General features: G+C 53.2%; 1 pseudogene; it reads right to left on the reverse strand.

Annotated features, from left to right (window-relative positions):
• LOC100456520 (tetraspanin-11-like) overlaps positions 1 to 21185 on the reverse strand; it is a 42440-nt pseudogene that overhangs the window by 14339 nt on the left and 6916 nt on the right.

Genomic DNA, 21185 nt, shown 5'->3' on the forward strand with positions numbered 1-21185 from the left:
GGGCCCCACAGCTCCTCTCTGACATGGGTGTCTTTCCTGCTGGCTCCAAACTGCCCTCCCCGCCAGGCCGGCTCCCTGCTGCCGCCCAGAACCTAGAGGGGGTGAGGTGATGCAGCGTCTGTAACTGAACGGGAAGACCCAGGCCGCTGGCAGCAGGGAGGGCTGCATCCTGGCATCTCACCACCTGCCTTCTATTACCACCCTGGGCTGGGAGTCAGGCCCAGAAGATAGTCCTGAAGAGGTGGCAGTGTCACGCTGCTCCCCTGGGAGTCCCTAACCTGGTTGCTATTCAAGACAGGGTGGGGAACAGGGAGGATGGGAAGGGAGAGACAACCTCACCGCTTAAGTTTAATGGCAGGCTGTTAGCACCTGCCGGTGCTGCAAAGTCCGGTCAGAGGCATCACACAGGCTACCTGACCTTATGGAGGGGTGAGGAGGAGGGGGCCGAGCGCTAGGCAGGGGTGAGGGGTGTGGGGACAGCCTCCCGAGCGAGGGGCTCCAGCATGTAAAGACACCTGGGAGGGGAGTGAGGGGTCGGCCTGGGGCTTCAAGGGACTGAGGCTGGGTGGCCCCCGGTGCTGGATCCAGGCAGCAGTTTCCGCAGCGGGAGGGCTGCAGGTGTGTGACTCACCTGGGCGGGGGAGGCCCTGAGTCACAGCTCCTGGTGTGACAGCCCCAGGAAGCAGGCCAAGAGTCCTGCTCATCTGGATCCTGCACTAAGGCTGGCTAGAGCTCCTGGGCGGTGGGCCGGGCTGTTGGGCCTTTAGCCGTGTGACGCCACAGATGCCAACAAATCCACCTTTGCCCCGCTACCCTGCACTCACTCAGCGTTTCCTGGCTCCCTCCGTGCATCGGAATCATCTCAGGGCTCTCGCGGCGCATGTTGGTTGTCTGCAAAGTGGAGAAACATCCCTCGTGTTGCTTTATGAATCTCCCTTCATGAGGGCCAGGCATCTAGCCTTCAGACCTTTGCTCTCCCCATCCCCGCTGCCCGGAATGCCGGTGCCTCCTTGTCCTTCAATACCCAGCTCAGCTCAGTCATGGCTCCACTAAGCCACGCCAGGTAGCTGCGATGGCTACTCCCTACCCTCCAATGCTTGCAGCGTGTCATCTGCTCTCTCCTGACACCAGCAGTTTCTGCTTTGCCCCTTCTATCCTCAGCTAGGCGGGGCTCCACCTCCGTGTCCCTCCCCATGCCTGCTGCATGATTCCTGGGTGTAGGTCTCCACTGGATGAATGGCACAACTTCCCCCACTGCCCTGTATCAGTTGCTTTTGTTTCAGGTGTTACCACTGTCCCCCCAGAATGACTGTGAGCTTCTGGGCATGGGGACCAGCACACCTTGGGTTTCCTCTGGCTCCTCCACGGTGCCTGGTGTGGTGCTCAATCTAGAGGCATGCTTGGTGAACATCCCCTGATTAAGATGTGGGCGTGCGCGTTCTTACAAAGCACACCTGGGAGACAGCAGGAACCGGCGGGAGTGTGCCAGCCCCACACTGAGGGCAGTAGTTTCATCTTTTTCTGATCCGACAGTACCATAGAACAGTTACCTTAGTTAAATTTATACCAGTGCTTCTCAGCCTGGCTGGATTTGGCCCTCAGGGGACATTTGGCAGTGTCTGGAGACTTTTGCTGTTGTCATTAGCAGGGGAAGGAGTATTACCAGTGGGTAGAGACCAGGCATGCTGCTGAGCGCCCTACAGTGCACGGGGCAGTCCCCCACAGCAAAGAATTATCAGGCCCCAAATGTCGGTAGTGCCGAGATTGAGAAACCCTGGGTCACACATTGAAAGGTTCTCAGGCTGACACTGGGACTTGATTTGCTTATGTGCCCCTATACACTACGGGAGGCACAAATGGAAGATCCAAGGAACGTTACCCAGCTCCTGAGGAGACAGGAACGGAACACGGACAGAAGCATGCACAGCCTTGTACACTGTGCCTGCCTGGGAGGGCAGCTCTGTGGCAGGAGGCTGCTCACCTGGACACAGGAAGGATCGGGGAAGCCCATACTGCTCCAGCTCACATCCTCACAGGACCTGGAGGCTGGAGAGGGAATTCCAGGAGTCCAGGTACATCCTGTCTGGTCCCAAGGTCTCTGAAGGGTTCCCTGGGCACAGTCTGTTGCCTGAAGCAGCTGTGGAGTCCTCCAGCTTCCTTCGTGAGCTGGGGAGAGGAGTGCTGCTGTGATTCTGTAAGAGCTTGACTCTAGGAAGCACGAAGAAGCCTCCAGAGACAGCTTTTGCCTTGTTTAAGTTTGATTTGATGTTGTTTTTTTTGAATTATTAAACAAAAGTCAGTAAGAAATTCTCAGGTGCCCTGTAATTTGGAGGAGTTCTATTTCTACGCGGTTAGTATCACTGGATCCCATGCTGTCCTGCTTCTCCCACCTCACCATACCAAGGAGGGTCCATGCTGCACCAGCAGAGCCCAGCATTCTCTTCAGCACCCCCAGCCCCCCAGAATTGCTGGCCAGTGGCTTAGGAGGCAATACCCCAACTCAGGGTGTGCTGGCCTTGCTTCTCAGGCCTAGTAGGAAAAGAGCAGAGGGGCATGCAGTGTCTTCAGGGTGGGAGCAGCAGAAAGCATCCCTTTTCTTTTTTCAAAAGAAAAAAAAAGCACCCTTCCTTGGCAGAGTCAGCGCTTTGCTCATGGGAGCAGCCCAGGAGCACCAAGCAGAGCCTGGCACACGGTGGTGTTCCATGACAGTGACAGCCAACATGTATGAGTGCTCCCAGGTGCCGGCCCCCTTGCAAGCACTTTGCGTGACCTCTCCCATCCACCCTCAGAGATGAGTACTAGCATTACTCATCACATTGCCACGTGTGCATGAGCATCAGCCTCATTTTCTAGATGAGCACACGTGCGTGGAGAAGCTAAGCAGCTTGCCTGAGGTCACACGGCAAATATGTGACTGGGTGAGGCATGGAACCCAGGAATTCCGGCTGCAGAACCTGTGCTCGGACCTCCTACCTGCTACTTTCCCCACTGAACAGCAGATGCGCGGATGGATGGATGAGCACTGGGCTCATTTAGCGAGCATTTAGCACATTAGGGCTGGTATGGTTCAGGTGGACACAGGGGTGTTAGGTGCTCCCCCAAGGGACAGGGTGTCAGGAGAGGTGAGGAATGAGAGGGTGAAGATGGAAAAAAAAAAAGGGAAGCCCAGGGAAGCCCTCCCCAGGCACACGAGCATCCCTCACTGCCCTGCGCTCAGCCTCTTGCCAACTGTCCAGGGCGCCAGCCTTCTGTGGTCCCCTTGCATAGGACACAACCTTTAGGGCCATCCATGGTGGCCCTGTGGGCTGAGCTTCTGTGTCCTCGCCAGCGGATGGGGTGAGTCAGTGATGCTCCAGGCAGTACCCCCTTGGGCAGGCTGCCCTGCTCCTTGCCAGCAGTGGTGGAGCATCTCCTGCCTGCTCCTCCACCCGCGTGGCTTGTCCTGGGTTCACGGCCACGGGCTGTAATGTGGGTCTCTGCCCCCTCCACCCTTCCCTTTACTCAGCCCAGCCTACTCTGATCTCAGAAGCTAGTCACTGTCTCTACAGCCTGTGAAGCATGCCCTGTGTGTGCACAGAGCCTCACACAACAAAGCCTCTAGCCTCCCTGCCTTTGCTCTGGCTGCTCCTCCTGCCTGGAATTCCCTGCCCTGGGCCCATCTGTGTTCCGTTTATTGGCTGCTCAGCCACCAACATTCAACTCAGGCATGGCCTCCATAAAGCGTTGGGCCAGAAGCTTCTGACCTGTGAGGCTCACTGCTGGCATCCTTGTTTCCGAGCCTCCTTCTGGCTCCAGGCCTCTCTGCTTGTCTTACTCCCTGGGACTGTGTACACTTGGATCCCTGCTTGCCCTCCTGGCTGTCACCTGTGCCTTGTTCTGCCTTCATGGACCCTGTGCACCGGGGTGTGAACTGAACCTGCCCAATGAACTCCAGTCCGACCCCCAGCTCCACTCTGGTTTTTGTGACTGGTCTGTCCCCTGCAGACTCAGGGCTGCACGGTCCTTCTAGAAGCGACCATCTAATGGCCTGGTCTGATGGAAACGGGTAATGAGAATCCCAAAGAAAGCTCCTCTGGCATCTGCCTTCCATAAGAACGATTCAATTTCAGGCTGAAAACATAGAGGGAACCGGTGTTTTAAGCACAGAATGGGACCCAAACGTTAATTCCCACCCCCTTCCTCATACCATAGTGGGTTTTTTTTCCATTAACTCTTTAACAGAACAGCTTAAACTAGAAGCAGAGTTGAATACTTTCTAAAACTATAGATCCAAAGTGAAGCTGGAACAGCATAGCATTTTCTGAATCAAACCAATACTTTCTTTAATGAGATGCTTTGCAGGAAACATGCAGAAATATTTCTCATTGTGACATTGAGATGACTAGAAATGGAATCTTTGGAGGGACTTATACCACATGGGGGCAAACTGAGCCCCAGATAAGAGTTTCTGGGGCAGATGCACTGGTGCATAAGAGACAGGGCAACTGAGCTTCAGCTGGTGCCATCCTTGAGGTAAGTTTGAAGAATTTGTAAAACTGGAATTGCAGAATTTCTCCATTGGACTGATTCTGCCACAAAGAGGAAGCTTTGTGGAAGCATTCATTCCTCCTTTGTCTCTCCAACCATCCTGTATGATTAGACAGAGACAGGGTTTGCAAAGTTTCCTGCAAGTGACAGCCTGATGGTGGAGGCTCGGTGTCCAGGCAGGTCTTGACGAGGTGGAGGGACTAGGCTATTCCCAGAACAGCCTGGCATCAGCACAACATGAGGATCAAGACATCGCCAAGTTAAGCTGGAGGGAGAAGAGCCCAGCCTGAGGCTCCCAGCTGGCTGTGTGTGAGAGGATCACAGAAGCAGGTGGAGGGAGGGCCAGGGAGCCCAGAACAACCGGCCAAACAGGAAAAGATGAAGCTAGCTGTTTAAACGGCAATGACCTCAGGGAGAATTATTTTTTGGCAATTAACCGTGGACTGGAGGCAGCTCAGAGTTGCAGCTGCCTGGCCTGTTTGTGCAAACAAGAGGATGTGAATTTGGGAGCCTCAAGCCATTCCTGTAACAAGATGTCATTGTCAGAAGGCTGAAGGTGACCTCTACCCCTCCTGGCCCCAGCCCAGGGCTCACAGCCTGGGCTATCCAGCTGCAGCTATGGCGGAGGTTGGAACTCAGCCATTCCACTGGGAGCAGCTCTACAGTGAGGACAAGAGGATGTGCTCTGGCCAGTTTCTGATACTAACATACATTCTTGGCCCCGGGGGGCTAGGAGCAGAGAAGAGGACCAGGGCTGGGGTAAGGAGAGCTGTTGATGAGATGGAGTTAGGGTAAGTTGGAAGAGGCAGGGAGGGAGCAAACTGGATCCTGGGGAAGCAGGAGGTATTCTACAAGCACATCAAGAAAATGCAGCTGAGCAGTTGCACTGGCTCACACCTGTAAGCCCAGCAACTTGGAGCTGAGGCAGGAGAACTGCTTGAGCCCAGGAGTTCCAGACCAGCCTGGACAATACAGCAAGACCTGTTTCTCAAAAAATAAAATAGGAAAAAAAGAGAAAATGTGGCTGAGGCCATCCAAAGTGCCAGCACAAATGTTGGGGTCTAAGAGGAACACACAGTGTGTGTGTGTCAGGGGGAGGCGGGATGGGTGCGGCGGGGGCAGGCCTGGAAGAAGAGAATTCCAGAACTACACGCCCAAGACAGGCGTCCACTGAGCTTCAAGTTGGGACTACTAAGAACTTTGTTGGAATGGGCTAAGTCAGGGCAGCACCCAGAGAGGGCAGCAGGGCCTGGCCAGCCGGCTGGGGGGATGGGGGCCAGGTGCCCCATGGGGAGACACAGAGCAGGGGACTCAGAGGATGATCAGTGGATTCAGGTATAGGGAGGTGACCAATTGCCACTTCCTCCCAGCCCCCACTGGAAAGGACTAGACATTTCCATGGCTATCTTCTCACAGGCTTTGGAGAGAGACGGTGCAGCCTGCAGATACCTGTGCACACAGGTGGACAGAAGGGACTTTGCAGGTGGCAAGGGTGGGATAAGAGCAGTGGCAAGGGCCCCAGGGCAGGACTAGTGGTGGGTCCCTAGCAGTGGTGATTCATTCTAGGACAAAACTGGCTATGGGGGGTAGGGAAGGCTACCAAGAACAAGAGTGAGGAGATACCAAGAACAGGGCAGCCTAAAGGTTAGGAAAAGTCCTGAGGCCCAGAGAAGTCAGAGCCTCTGACCAAATCCAAACACAAATTCAAACCACCTGCACGGTCCTTTACCTTTTAATACAGGCACCTGGTGTTGCTCGCTAGCATCCAAGCCTAGAACTGGGCCAGAGTCCCGTTCTTCCTCTCCCCTTCTCACCCTGCATTGTGCCCAGCAGAGCAGGAAATGCTGAGAATGTGCTGGAAATGCTTGTTGAAGCCGATGTGTTAGGCAGCCCATCAGTGCAAGATGGAGCCTCGGTTGCAGAGAACTGCAGGGAGGTGGTGTGGAGTCTCATTGGCTGTAAGAACTGCTCCATTGCAACAGTGCTGCTGGAGGTGGCGGTGAACAGGTACACCCACTGCAGCCTGGAGAGGTGGATGTTGATGCAGAGTCTATGAGTCTCTTGTGCAGCCAGCTCAAGGCTGGGTCTTCAGGATGTTTGTGTCCTGCTTCCCAAAGAGCCTTCAGGCTTCAGAGGTCATCGTCTCCATTCCCCTGGCCCTACCACACAAGCCACCCTGGATGAGGAGAGGCTCATGCCAGAGAAGGGTCGGGATTCTCCAAGCCCTGGGTGTAGGAGAATTTTTGGAGCACGGGGGCTGTTATCTGACCAAAGATGAAGATACCACCAAACAGACGAGGCAAGGCCCACCGTGGGGCTGGGTGGCTGGTGGAGCAACAGAAAGGAACATGTGGGTGAGAAATGAGGGGAGGATGCAGTCCAGTTCCCGGGTCCAGGGACCCAGGTTCCCCCGAACTTCCCACCAGCCCCAGCTTCTTTAGAGGACGTGGCTCAGCCAAGGCTGTGGGGGTCTGGGGGCAGTGGGCCCAAGAATAACTCTTACTTATGTAGGTCTCTTCTCAAAGGAGCTTGGCCATGGTGATGATGATGAGAATGTTCATCACCAGAGCTACATTTTTACAATCTTTATATAATGTGGTGACTGGTTTCCTAAGACCTGAAAATACTTCCTCCTTATCCTCACACCTCGTCCCAGATAAAATGGCAAGGCCAAGGTGGCAAAGCAGAAAGTAGTGACTTACCTGAGGCCCCAGAGCAAGATGGGCAAGCTCCATGAAAACCAGCTTTTCAGCCTGAGCCCAAGTATTATTTTATCTTTGATCCTGGACCCCATTGCCCTGGCTGACCAAGCCTCGGCATATTTGATGGACGTGTTGCAATTCTGGCTCCCCTCATTTTCAGAAATTAGTTTCTAGGACTTCTTTTTAATCCATCCCCTGATAAAGACCCAGTTAAGTCTGAACCACCCATCATGTCTTCATTTGGCCTAAGATGTAAAAGTTTTCAGAGCCCACATTCAAAACTCTAAAAATATCTTCCTCTTTTGATCTAGGTGGCATCTGTCCTGGTCATCGGCCTCGGGTCCAGATGGCCTGAATTATCTGTCTCTCTCATGCAGTCTTTGCTAAAAGAGAAGGTATGGTGTAAATAATTTAAACCCCATTCCCTCCCCCTCTCTGCAGATTTCTGATGCCAAGCTGATCATCATCTTAGCACCAGCAAAGACGTGCTATTCCTGTCCCCGATGAGCATTTCCTTCTTGAGAAAGTGATTTTGAGGGGCTGCAGATGTGCTTGGAGGAAGGTTTGGGCCGGGACAGATGACGTGCCCATGTGGGAACTGGACGGCCCCTCTTTGGGTAGCTCCCTGGGCACTCCCATGTCCGCCTCCCGCTGCCTCCTGATCCAAGGTGGATGCACTTCATTCGAGGCCTGGTCTTTCATCCTTCCCTCTCCTCTTCGGGGACCACTTTGTCTAGCGCTAGACTCACTGTGCTTCCCCCTTGGGGCTTCCTTCAGCCCTCAGCTTATTCAAGATTTCAAAAGGAAGTTGGACATGGAGAGGAAAAAAGAAATGAAACCAGGAAGGAAGCGCCAAGAAGCACACAACGCGTTTATGCTGCCTTAACCACACGCTTGACTCTAAATGGGCTTAAAAATTTCTACTTGTGTTAGCCCAAGAAAGGTTCTGCAGCCACCTTTTTGTTTAAACAATCAAATGCTCAATAATTCGGGGGCTGGTGGGCCGGGATATGGGTTACTCAGATCTTCTGCTTCACCCCATTCTTGGTCCCTGAGCCAGTTCTGTCATTGGTTCTTTCAGACCAGAGCACGAAAAGTCAAGAAAGCAAAAGCAGATTCTAGGCCATGGGGTTTGCTGTTTGCTAGCCCCCTGGCAGAGATGCCTGTCCTTGCAGTCCTGAACTGGTGGCCAAGTGTGTGTGCATGCATGTGCAGGTGTGTGCACGTGCAGGTGTGCATGCATGTATGTGCGCACACACATTCATGCTTGTACATGTTTGTGTACATGCACACTTTTTTCTGCTTTCAATTTCAAGCTGCTGCCTCCCTGATGTGTCTGTTTAGTGACTTCAGCCAGAAAGATCACCAGTTCTATGTGGGATGAGAATAAACGCAGGTAGGTCTCCACAGAAGTGAGTAAAGTGGAGCTGAGAAGAAGGACATTGTCTCATGCCAGCCTGTCCAATAGCCACTTTGCCCCAGCCCTGACTCAAGCCTCAGAGAGATGACAAGGCTGTCTCTGTTTGTTGACTCCCAGAAGCTCAGAAAGGTGGGTCAAGAGGTGCCCATGAAGCCTTTAGGCAAGCACAGGACCCTGATCTTTACTAAGTCTCCACATCTCTTTTGCACAGCCCTGGGCTCAGGGCTTGGTCCCCTCTGGGCAGGCCATCCAGACTAAGTGACAGTCAGATTGTGTGTGGGGAGGCTGGAGACATCCATTCTTCATGGATCAGCCTGAATGGCTGGACAGATCTTGCAAATGGATTGTATAAGACAGAGTATGGAAGGGGAGGCTGTGATCAGTGGCTTGGAGAGCAGAGTGTGGTCAGGTGCTAAACCTAAGGCTTTTCTGGGAAGAGCTCTTAAGATTAGACTGTTCTCCCAAAAAGCCAATAATTCTGAGTGTCTCCATTAATGCCTAAGTAGCCCACACTCTCACCCAGCCAGTGCCCTTCAGCCTGGAACCTTTGGATGGAGGATTGGACCTTGTGACCTTCAAGTTCCCTTCCAAACCAAATATGCTCTAACCCAGGTATGCTGTTCTTTTCTTATATAATGGGGGCAAGGAGGCACTGGGATGCCCAAGGCGTCTAGGGTCTCACCATGACACCCCTGGTCTCCTGCCCTAGTGGTCTGGGCTGGGCCCTGCACAGAGCTCTCTCTTTTAATCAACCAGATCTCCAAGAGCCACGGCTCCACACAGACCTCCCCATAGATGGACGGCAGGGTGTGCCCTGCACACATCCATCCCTGTCCCGCTCAGCTTCCCGTCCCTCTGCCTTCCTTCAGCCTTGGCCCCCGGGAGAAGCAGACTCTTGGAGTCAATTCCAACAGACTGCAATTCCCAGTCCAGCTCCGGCCCTTACTTCCTGCACGTCTCAGCCTGGCCTCCTCATCTGTAAAGCAGGGGTGAATACTACCTCTTTGGATGCAGTGGAGTGTGGTGGGTCATGGTGGGTCAGAGCATGGGCTTGGAGCCAGACCACATGCCACTCACCAGCAATGTGTATCGCGCATTTGAAAACTTCACATTTTCCTGCTGCCTCCACATCCCCACATACAGGTTGTGTGCACCTGCCTGGGTGACCCAGTGCACTACTGTGATGGGGCCGGCCCTGCCACAAGTTCCCCTGACCGTGACCTAGTAACATTCAAATGCACTGGTGGAATTCCCTCGTGTCTGTTTTTGGTGTGCTTCACTCTGATCCCAAATAAAAAAGCCTCACCTGCTCTCTGCCCCCCACCTGCTTGGTGGAGCCTGGGCCCTGGGTGCTCCTCCCATGCGACCCCTCCCAGCAGAGTGTGCAGTGACTTTGTGGGGCCTGTGAGTCTGGGAACGTCTGTTGTCCTGCGCCTCTCCTGTGCCGCCTCTTTTGGCTGCCCCGATTGACCATTGCCTACAACAATCCCACACGCAGTGTGGTTCTGGACAAATCACTTCCCTGCCCCTGCCCTCTGCTTCCTCCCCTATCAATGCACATAGTAAGAATAAGCTGCTCTTTGGGGCACAGAGAGGACTGAGCTGACATGCGTGAGTGTTGAGAACGGTGCTTGGCAGAGAGTTCAGATTACCGGGACTTTGCAGTTTGCTATAGTAAGGACAGAGGTAGGTGGCTCTCGGTGAACAGTGGCCATTTGTGTTCTAATCAGGCCCCAGGAGGAATGCAGGGCTGTTTCCCTGTGCAGGGACTACTGGCCTTTAAGGGCTCCTCAGAACCAAGGGTCTGGGTCAGAAGAAAGGCTCCAGGTGAGGGCTTCTGCCTTCCCTCTTGTGCTGTCCAGAGGTGAGTCCTGTCCTCCCTCAACAAGATGACTTGGTGGAAGGAAGGAGGCAGCGGGGACCACGCGGCTTGGCAGCCTGCCTGTGGGCAGATCTCCAGGTGTGAGGGGCGGAAGCTTGGCCTGAAGCCTGAGGCGAAGCTGAAGGCCAAGCCTGCTGAGGGGCACGGAGCCAGACAGGACACAGTGGGCTCGCCAACACTGCAGAGAAAAGGGGTTCTCTCTCTGGGCCCAACAGCACTGGTCCCGCAAGCCTCAGGCCCCCTAAGGGCTGGTCGGTGCTGCACGGAGAGAGTATCTCCGCCCCAGGCCATGCTACGCGCCCGGTTCGCTGGCATGCCACATGCTTCCATCCAGCTACGTTGGTCAGGTCTAGGATGTGCCACTCGGCTCTCGGGGACCTCAGCTGAGCAATCGCATTGCCCAGGATGCTGGAAATCCTCATAATAGGCTCCAGGCCGGAGGAGCCTATTATGGCTGGCCCCCGGCACACCAGTCCCCAATGCTGGAAAAGAGCTCAAAGCCCATGCCCTGGGGCCTTCACCCCTCGGGCCTATCACATCCACTCTCCTAGCGCCCTGGCTCTGGGCTCTCCCTCTCTTCAAAGCGGGAGGGCTGTCCTGCAGGCCCTGTACACAGGCCCGTACACAGGCGCTTCATATCCACGGCTGGAAACTAGGTCGCTGCTGGTGAGAGGCAGCAGGGGACGGTCCGCGGGCTTTCGCAGCACCCTTCCTCTGCCACTGGCTCCCTGGGTCACTGTGCAAAAGCAGAGGCTGCAAAGTCTGTGGTGGAACCTGGGAAGCCGGAGAAGGAACACGGGGGCCTTTGAGGCTTCTTCCCGCTGCCCGATTCCTTTCAGGCTCAGCCTGATTTCTCTTTGAGACTTGGGCTGGTTCTGCCCCTCACACTTCCTTGCTGGTCTGGATATTTTCCAGCCTCATCTGTCCTCTTCTTCTCTTCCAACACACTGGGCTTTGACCCTTGGGAGGGGCTGTGGGGTGAAGAGAGGCCCCAGGCAGCAGGGAGCTTGCCTCTGCCAAGAGGGCATGGAAGTTAGGGAGTTGGGGTCTGCCTGAGTCCTGAGCTGGGCTCCAGGCCTCTGGTCCTGCACGTTCCACTCCAGCCTCCCCTCCTGACACTCTGGGCAGCTGCAGATCTTCCCAGCTTCCCAGGCAGAAACCTGTCTAGGAGCCTCTGGTGCCTGTAACACCAACCATGCACCAGGTGCTCTCCAAACATTCAGATCAGTGGGATATGATCAGACCACCAGGTGGGTGTGTTAGACAACTTCACGGGGGTGTCATCAGAAAATCCAGGCTGGGAGAAATGTGATAGGACAAATGACTTGGTTCTTCAGCACATACTTTGCAAGAGGAGAAAAAAGGAGAGAGAGAGATTGATGGTGGAACTTAGAGGCTAAAGGAGACTTAGGAGACCAATTAACCAATTTTAACACACGGACCTGATTTAGATTCTGACCCCAAAAACTTTTTAAAAAGAACAGTTTATGGGTCAGTTGGGGAGAGCTGAAACTGCCTGGTTATTTCATGATATTAAGGAATCAACTGTTAATAGTTTTTAAGCATGATATTGGTAATGTTACTATGTTTTCTAAAAGAGGATCCTTAAGTTTTAGAGGTACATACTGAAATATTTGTTTTTTAAATGTTTTAAAAAGTTTATTGCTCTTTCAGAAACATGCTGACATATTGACAGATGATTTGATATCTGGAATTGCTTCAAAACCATCCTGGGGTGGGGAGGGGGAGAGATGGAGGGGAGGGTGCAGGCCAGCGAATGGAGATGGACTATGAAGTGGTGACTGTTGAGCCCTGGGTGATGGGAAGATGGAGGTTCATTAAAGCACTTTTTAAAATTTTTGCATATCTTTGAAAATTGCCATGATAAGATCTGGAAGGAGGAGGAAGAGAAACAGGAAGAGAAAGGATGAAAGAGAGGGAGAGGAGGACGAGGGGAAAAAAGATGAGGAGGAGGAAGAGAAGGCAGAGGAAAAGGGAGAAGGAGGAGAGGAAGGAGAAGGGAAGGGAGAAGGGGAAGGAGAGGAGGGAGAAGAAGGAAGGGGCAGAGGAGGAGGAGAGGGAGGAGGAGAGACAGATGAGAGGGAGCTACTACTGCAGCTGCTGAGGCTGGCCTCCTGGCCTGTGTCCTAAGATCCTGGAGAACACCAGGCTGGAGAGCAGCCACCCCCTCTCTGGCTGTCCCATGGCCTCAGCCCCTTCCCACTCCAGGACTGGAGCCCTTCTCCCTTGCTGGGGACCTCACTGGGAGATAGGGTGGTAGTGCAGGGTCCCCCTCCCTGCAAAGCATGGCGAGGCAGCCCTTCTGCTCCTAGGAGATGGTGCTGTAGCCCAGGAAGCCGGTCACCATGACGAGAGTACCTGCCCAGATGAGGATGCAGGTGGAGGCAGTGAAGGTGCTGGAGGCCAGGATGCTGAGGTAGCCACTCCTCTCCACCAGGGTCCAGATACCCATGGCCAGGACAGCTGCCCCCCTGACCTGCAGGAGACCACCAGGTTGGAGCAGGGGGTGGCGGGGGCCTCAGGAGCTGCCATTCCTTGAGTGCCTGCTGGGTACCAGGCACTTCTCGTGCGTTGTCTTATTCAATTCAGGCCTCCTAAGAGCCTGTGAGAACAGTGTGGTGGCCTAGCTTTATAGATGAGGAAATGGAGGCTGAGAGAGGTTTGCAGGCTTGTCCAAGGTCACACATGTAAGCGAGCTGCAGATTTTGAATCTGGGTCTGACTTCTGATTCTGTGCATCTTACTATGGTTCCTACTGCATATGAGGCGGGGAGAAATGACTTCAGTTTTGGGGATGACCAATATACCTGAGTCCCTTCGCCTCCCCTCCCCTCAGAGCGCTCCCTCCCTCTGTCCACATTTCCCTGATGGATGTGGAGGTGCCCTTTTGAGCACCGCCCCTTGTTCAATCCTTATATTTGCCCATTGGGGAAGCACGGCTGGGCCCCTTATCCCTCCCTGTTCTACAGAGGAAGGAACTGAGGCCCATGGAGAAAAGGTAAATGGCCTGAGTTAGGGGCAGGGTCAGGACCAGGACTCAGAGCCCAGGGTGTGCTCGCTCAGTCTCGCTGCCTCCATGGTGGAAGGGCCACTGTGCTGGACAAGTTGGAGCTCCCTGGGACCACAGGAGGAGGGAGGAGAGACTTCTTTGCTGTCTGATTCCCTTTCAGTCCTGAGAGGGGGCAGGGACGGGACGCTGCTGATTTGCAGGTCTGGGGGTTGCCTTTTTAGAAATAGAGTATCTGGGAAATGTAGCTGGGGTGGCGGGGCTTGCCTGTTCTTTCCTGCGATGAAGCTGAGTAGCCCTTTTAGTGACTTATCCTCAACAGGGGATAGTGCGTGGGTGCAAGTGTCCCCAAGGTGCCAGATGGGGGCTGTTTGGAGTGTTTTCCCAGGATTTGGGTCCTCTGGGACCTCTGACCATCTCTGTCATTTGCTCCTGGGAAGGTGGATTTCTGTCTCCCAGTCTCTGCCCGCCATGTAGGGATGGGTCCATTTCCTCTGATGGGCAGTCGATGCTTCCTCAAGGGGTCTTGGGTGTAGCCAAAGCTAGAGAAGCCCCCCCGGGCTCTGTTCACACCCCCTGATGCTTTTCCCTGCAAGTTGTCTCCCATCTGCCCCAGGAAGACTCTCTGTATAACCCAACCTGTCACTTCCCAGTTCTCTGTTTCGGGGAGTCGCAGACCTTGGCTGAGCAAATGGAAGGTGGTCCTTAGCAATGAACAGGCACCTACATTACTCAACTCGCAAGTATTTTACCATTTTGCCATTTTCTCTTTTGAGCTTTGCAACAGCTCTGTGAGGATGGGGCCGGGCAGGAGGGGACGGCTATCCCTGTCTTGCAGATAAGAAAATTGAGGCTTGGGGAGAATAAGAATGTGCCCAAGATGACACCATCAGAGGGTTTCAGAATTGAGGTGCAATTCAAAACCCAGTTATTTGAGGGCAAATCCAGGACTCTGTCCTTGGATCCCCCAGAGTAGGCTGGGCCTGCTTCTCTCTTACTTCTACGTTTTTAATAGACATGATTTCTTCAAAGTGCCATTTTATCTCCACAGGTACCTCCAGACATCACCCAGCCTGCAGCAAATGGAATGGGAGAGGCTAATACATCATAATTTTTCAATTCCATGATGCCCATTTTTTCTCACATTTTAACATCTCTAAAATTGGGGCACATCTTATGATTGATGGCATCTTACAATTACACTTGGCAGTACTTTTTCTTGGTGATACAAAAAAACAAGAGTGTGTCTTACAACTGATAGCTTAGATTCAGTGAAATCCTAGAATACAACAGGTTTGAAAATTCTCTGTGGGTGAGCGTTATCTGTGGCCCATACAAATTCCATGACCAGTGAGGGATTTCCTGAGTCTGGGTTCCAGCAAAATATCCTGGACAGAATTCTTTTTGACCCTCTACAGCACGCCTGGAAGGTTTGGGTGCAGGTCCCAACTGTGTATAACTAGCTCCGTGACCTGAAGAGAGTCCCTGAGCCTCTCCAGACCTCAGTTTCTTCACCTCTAGAAGAAGGGAGTGAGTTATATTAGACCAGTAGTTCCCAGCCTGTAACTACCAAGGACAGTTTGATTATTTTTTCCCATGGATTTTATGTTTTGAGGGATTTTGCCTATCAAACAAAGTGCATTAATTAAGTAATAATTCACTTCTCATTTTTTATTGATCAAAGGCACATATAGTGCCAGGAAGAGATTCTGAACAGCATGAGGCAGTCAACTTGACTACACTGAGTTGATCTAACTCCAGCAAAATGCCAAGAATCTTAGCTTTTCATGAGAATAGCCTCTTTATAGAAATATGCGCATTATCCGTGATCCGTTAGGCTTCTTCAGCCTGTCCCTCAAACCAGAGTGGAGACTGAGCATATGGCTCTGGGGCCACCAAAAGACATACGTTTGGACTGGTCTGGGGACAATCTGTTGGGAGACACAGAACCTCACTGAGAGCCTGATGAAAAGCTTTGTATCCTTCGCCCAGAGAAATGGTCATCCACATGAAATAATACCCTCGGGGCCAGGGGCTGAAGTCTATTTTGCACTACCTGATGAGCTCTGGCCTTTACGGTCTCTAGGCCTCCTCCGCCCCTATGGCGCCCTAAGACCTGGCTGTACAATCACCTGGGAGCTTTGAAAAACCCAGGCCCCCCTGCAGGCCCATCCGTGTCTGTAGGAGTGGGACCCAGGCATGAATTTTTTATGAAGTTCCCGGGTGATCCCAGCTGAGAACCATTGCCCAGAATTAACCAACAGGGGTCCAGGTGTCCTGCCCTCCTCTTCCCAGTTGGTGGCGCTGTGCTGAGCCTCGCAGAACACAGCGGCGTTTCGCTCGCTCAGTCCCAGGAGGGGCCCCTTGAAGCTCCAGGTTCCCTCCCCTGGGAGGAGTTGCCTGGAGGGCTACTGAGATTTGTTCAGGACCTGAACCCCATCCTTTCCCTCCGTCTGTTTGTTAGGGTGTTTGCTTTGGCAGAAGCTTTAAGGTAGAAAGTGGGGTAATCCTGAGGAACAGAATTTTCATCTAAAGGAGCAAAAATCAGATTATGCAAGAAAGGAAAAAACCATAGCTCCCAGGGGAGTCAGAGGCTATGAGAAATGCAGCCCCGGAGAGGAGCAGCATGGATCCGGCCGACGGAGGCCTGCTCTCTGCCAGGGCACCTGCTGGCCACACAAATGGGGCTGGGATCTTGCAAAGCTTGCAAACTGACGCCAGATCCTGGGCCATGGGGCAGGGTCTGGAAGGGGTCTGGAGGGACACACTTCCCTGATTCAGGTCTAGAGAACAACAAATCCACATGCATTGCTCTTCAGAAGAAATCAGCAGATGAGTCTGAGTCAACGGGGCCTGGTTATACTTAGCCAGGGGTCTGCAGGAGCCAGAGTGCTGCAAGTCCTCTGGGAAGCTCCTGCTGGGGACGTGGTCAGCTCTTTAGAAAGCAAGCTTTCCTCTGAGCAAGGGAAGGAAAACTGCTCACTGTTGGAATGGGTCATCAGAGGGTGCCATGGGAGGGCGGAAGTCAGCAGGTCTGCGTGCCAGTCCTGGCTGTGCCCTTGACTGGGTATGTGACTGTGGACAGACAGTTGGCCTCTCAAAGCCTCAGTTTCTTCATCTGCAAACTGGGGGCACTGGATGGGAATATCTCTGAGGTCCCTTCCACATGGTTAAACTGTCCCTGTTAGCATTGGACAACAACGTTCTGCCAAGACACCGCCAGCAAGATGCTTCTGGACCAGCGGCTCATGGCTGTCCCTCAAAACACTTGGAAACTGCCCAGTTCAACAGAGAGCAGTGGAAGACTGGTGGGGCAGGGAGAGAGCTGACCCCAGTGAGCGGTTTTAACAACCGTTGGCGCAGAGTTGATTCAAAAGTATTTGGCTCTTTGTAGAAACTGGGTTGGTTTTCTGTGGAGTATTAACGGCATTTCTCAAATCTATAGCTTGTGGCCGATTAGCCAGCAAACCCTGCATAGGGTGAAGCCAGGCAATGAGGACGTGAGCAGACCAGTAGGGGCGGAGCAGGTCACCCATGCTGTGTAATTTTAGGAACTTCTCATTTATAGGAGAGAAACATTGCCAAAGTGTGGCTTACGTCATCATGGGGAGAAGCGTTAGCTTGAACTGCCACACATGCCTGGGGCTGGATAGAAATAAGGCAGCAGGCCTGAAGGAACGCAGGCAGCGGAGTAACAGTAAATGTAGGCTTTTTCTTTGTCCTGCTAGCTAGGGCTTCTGTGCTGAGAGCTGGGGGGAGGATGGGGTGGGGCAGGAGCCAGGACCATGGGACCCCCAGTAAAGAAGGATCCCCCGGGCAGAGGAGTTCTCTACCTTCGGTGCTGGGGTTGGGTGGGGGGAGCCCATGGCATGGGAGGCAGAAATGCACTGGCTGACAGTATAGTTCATTTATTTGATGTTTGCTACTACGAGCCAAGCATCACGCTGGACTGAAAAGGTTTTTGGCCTGGACAGGAGTTCCCCCATTGGGAACCACACACAAAAAAACACACACATAAAATCCATGGGAAAAAATAATCAAACGGTCCTTGGTAGTTACAAGTTGGGAACTACTGGTCTAATGTAACTCACTCCCTTCTTCGAGAGGTGAAGAAACTGAGGTCTGGAGAGGCTCAGGGACTCTCTTTAGGTCACCGAGCTAGTTATACACAGTTGGGACCCACACCCAAACCTTCCCGGCGTGCAGTAGAGGGTCAAAAAGAATTCTGTCCAGGATATTTTGCTGGAACCCAGACTCGGGAAATCCCTCACTGATCATGGAGGTTGTATGGGCCACAGATAACGCTCACCCACAGAGAGTTTTCAAACCTGTTGTATTCAGGTGTGGACCCCACTATGGCCTGAGAGCCTGTGTGCCTCTCCTTCCAGGTCAGTCTGGTCAATGGCACCATCACCCACCCACCCTAGACCAGACCAGACACCTCAGGGTCACTATTGACTCCTTCCTGTCCTCTCAACGACAGCCAGTTCCCCTCTGCTCTCAAACCTGTCTCCATCTCCCCACCATCAGCTCCCAGCTCCTGCTCTACATGCAGGCTGGCACACCGTGCCCCAAGGCACCCCCTGCTGAGCAATCCTCACAGGCTCCAACACCCAGAGCCCAAAGCCCAGACTCTTTTGCATGGCCTCAGGGCTCTTACGTGTCTGGCCTTAACCTATTTTTGGCTTCATCTTCTGCTACTTTCCTTCCTCCATACCTGGGCTTTAATCACCATGAACAAAGTAGTTGCTTTTCTTGTAAACATTGTAGATACCCACTAAACATGGCAGCAATAGGAGAGTGGTAAAGAGGGTGAACTCTGGGGTGAAGTGCCGGTGTCCGAGTCCAAGCTCCTCTGTTTACGGCTGTGTGGATTTGGAGAGGTTACCAAACTCTGGACCTCTGAGAGGCTCTCTCCTGTCCCTTCCCAACCTGCTCACATTGTTCTCTTTGCCCTTCCTTTTCCACAGAATTCCTACTCACCCGTTAAGCCCCATCTCCAGTGCGGCACCTGCTCTGACTGTGCTGGGCAGGTGAGCTCGTCCCTCTCCTGCACACCTGTGGCACTGCTCACCTCACAGCAGCCCTCGGCCTGGGGGTGGGAGACTCCCCCGACTCCCCTCAGAACCCTGGGCCCAGCAAACCACCTGGCACCCAGGAGCCACCCATATGAGTGTGGGACTCCATGAATGGGGCTTTGTAGGGGGCTTTGGAAATAGCGACATCTGCTCTCCTCACCCGTCTGTCTGCTGAGCTCCTGAGGCAACAACGAGTATCCCCTTCCCTGTTTTATGGCCATTTTTATTTTTGGAGGGGCAGTCTGCAAAGTGTCAGCAGTCCCTGAGGGCAATGGACTTTCCTCTGGGTCATTAGGAAGAAGCCCCTGGAAAGGATCTTCACGCCAGACCAATGCTTGGCTATTCTCATTCTTTCTTTCAACCCACACCCACTGTGCACTTGCTATGAGGATGCCAGGCTCTCAGGCCATAGTGGGGCCCACACCTGTCACTGCCCCTGCCCTCATGTCACAGGCCAGTGACTAGGTGGGAAATCACCAGGGTGATTTCCATTAGAAAGAGAGGAGAATGGGTCTAATTTCAGGGAGGGGGGCTGGCAAACAGAGCCTGGGGGCTCAGGAGAGGACTGGGAGGCCACGTCTGAGCAAGGCTTGGTTGCTTTTAAAGAATGGTGCCCCGTTCCCACATCAGAAGAGTCAGCTGAACCCCGGGCTGCAGTCCCAATAGTGCACTGCTGAGCCTGGCGCTCACATGCGGGGTAGATGGCACCTCAGTGCCACACCCGAGCCTCCGAGCTCTCCAGGAGGGCATAGGCAAGCATGCATCAGGCACCACTGCTCACCCTGCTCGTGAGTGACCCTTTTCTGAGCACCAGGCAAGAATTTCTCCCCGGCTCTGTCCATGCTACCGTTGCCTTGGTTTGACTGAATCTTCAAGGACAGGCTTGTCATGCTAAGGGCCATTTTCCACTTTGAGGCATTCTTTTCTTGGTTCTCCGGTTTTAAAGAGCACTTGATAAAATAAATCAGAGCACTGCTTCCCCCTCTCTCTTCCCCAATCCCATCTACCCTTATAACAAGAGCAGAATCTCATGGGACATACCGAAGGGTGGAGCTGGAAAGGAACATAAAACCACCTTCCAAACCCAGCTCAGTATCCAAGGGAAACCTTCCTTGGAGCTGTCTCTCCCCACTCCACCCTCAGCAAACCATTCTGTCCTCTTTACCAGCTCCATGTCTTGCCCATGTTTTTGTAATTATACTCATCACTGCCTATTTGTTTTATTTGCTACCTTGTGTGTCCTCTTTTAGCCTCTTGATTAAACCTTATTCATCTTAGTATCTCCAATGGAGTCCTACATGTGGGAGGGAAGAAAGAAGGAAGGAAGGAAGGGAGGGAGGAAGGAAAGGAGGAGGGAATTGAGTTCAACCCCTTTTATATTCTGGATGGAGAAACTAAGGCCCAGAGACAAGTGACTTTTCTACAGTCACACAACTAGCCAGGGGAAGCATGGAGTCTAGAACTCAAGAATTCTAATGCTCAGTTTAGTGTCCATTTTATCAATTGGGCTGCTGACCCACATGAAGCTGCTTGGCCCAGGAAGCAAGTTGTGCGGTGCCTGGGCTACAGCAGATCTAGAGTCCCTGAGCTGCAGAAGGGCAGCTAGGAGGGGTGACCATAGCTTCATCCTGACTTGTCTCACTCACCATGGCCCTGAGTAGACCAAACGCACATCCCTCTTGATATGGTTTGGCTGTGTCCCCACCCAAATCTCATCTTGAATTGTAGTTCCCGTAATCTCCACATGTCGTGGGTGGGACCTGGTGGGAGGTAATTGAATCATGGGGGTAGGTCCCCCATGCTGTTCTCATGAGTGAGTTCTCATGAGATCTGATGGTTTTGTAAGGGGTTTTCCCCGCTGCGTGGCACTTCTCTCTCTCCTGCCACCTTGTTTGCTTCCCATTCCACCATGATTGTAAGTTTCCTGAGACCTCACCAGCCATGCTGAACCATGAGTCAATTAAACCTCTTTTCTTTATAAATAACCCAGTCTCGTGTATTTCTTCATAGCAGCATGAGAATGGACTAATACACCCCTCAACCATGGCCCTGTCCCCCAGCAGATCCTGACAGCCAAGAGGGGTAGAGGTGCCCTGAAAGCCGTGGGGAGTCCCATGCCATTCAGCATCTCAAGAAGTGGTGCAGCAGAGAAACCAGCTACCGGGTCCCTCACCTGTTTTTCCTCAGATGGCAAGCCCAGGAAGGGGGCAGAGGCCACGTTCAGTGGGGTGATGCTGTCCGAGGCGAAGGGCTTTCTAGCTCTGGCAAAGAGGTGAGCAGAAGGCCCCACCAGGGCCTCCCTAGATCCTGAAGTGATGCTCCCAAGCCACCTCATTCCCCTGCCAGGCTCGATCCTCCATCTTCTCTGCCACCTGTCTTGGTCCCATGCCTCCTTTAAGGGCTCCCAAGCTTCCCTATAGGCTGAGCCCTCCTGGTGGCCTGGGAAGGAGCAAGGTCTCCGCTTCAGGAGCAGAGGCAGCCTCTCCAGTCACGGAGTGCTTCCCATTGCCTGGCAGAGCTCCTGGGAGGCTGGAAAAGTTTTGATTATG

The sequence above is a fragment of the Pongo abelii genome, chromosome 10 (assembly GCF_028885655.2).
Source record: "Pongo abelii isolate AG06213 chromosome 10, NHGRI_mPonAbe1-v2.0_pri, whole genome shotgun sequence".
NCBI classification, from domain to species: domain Eukaryota; kingdom Metazoa; phylum Chordata; class Mammalia; order Primates; family Hominidae; genus Pongo; species Pongo abelii.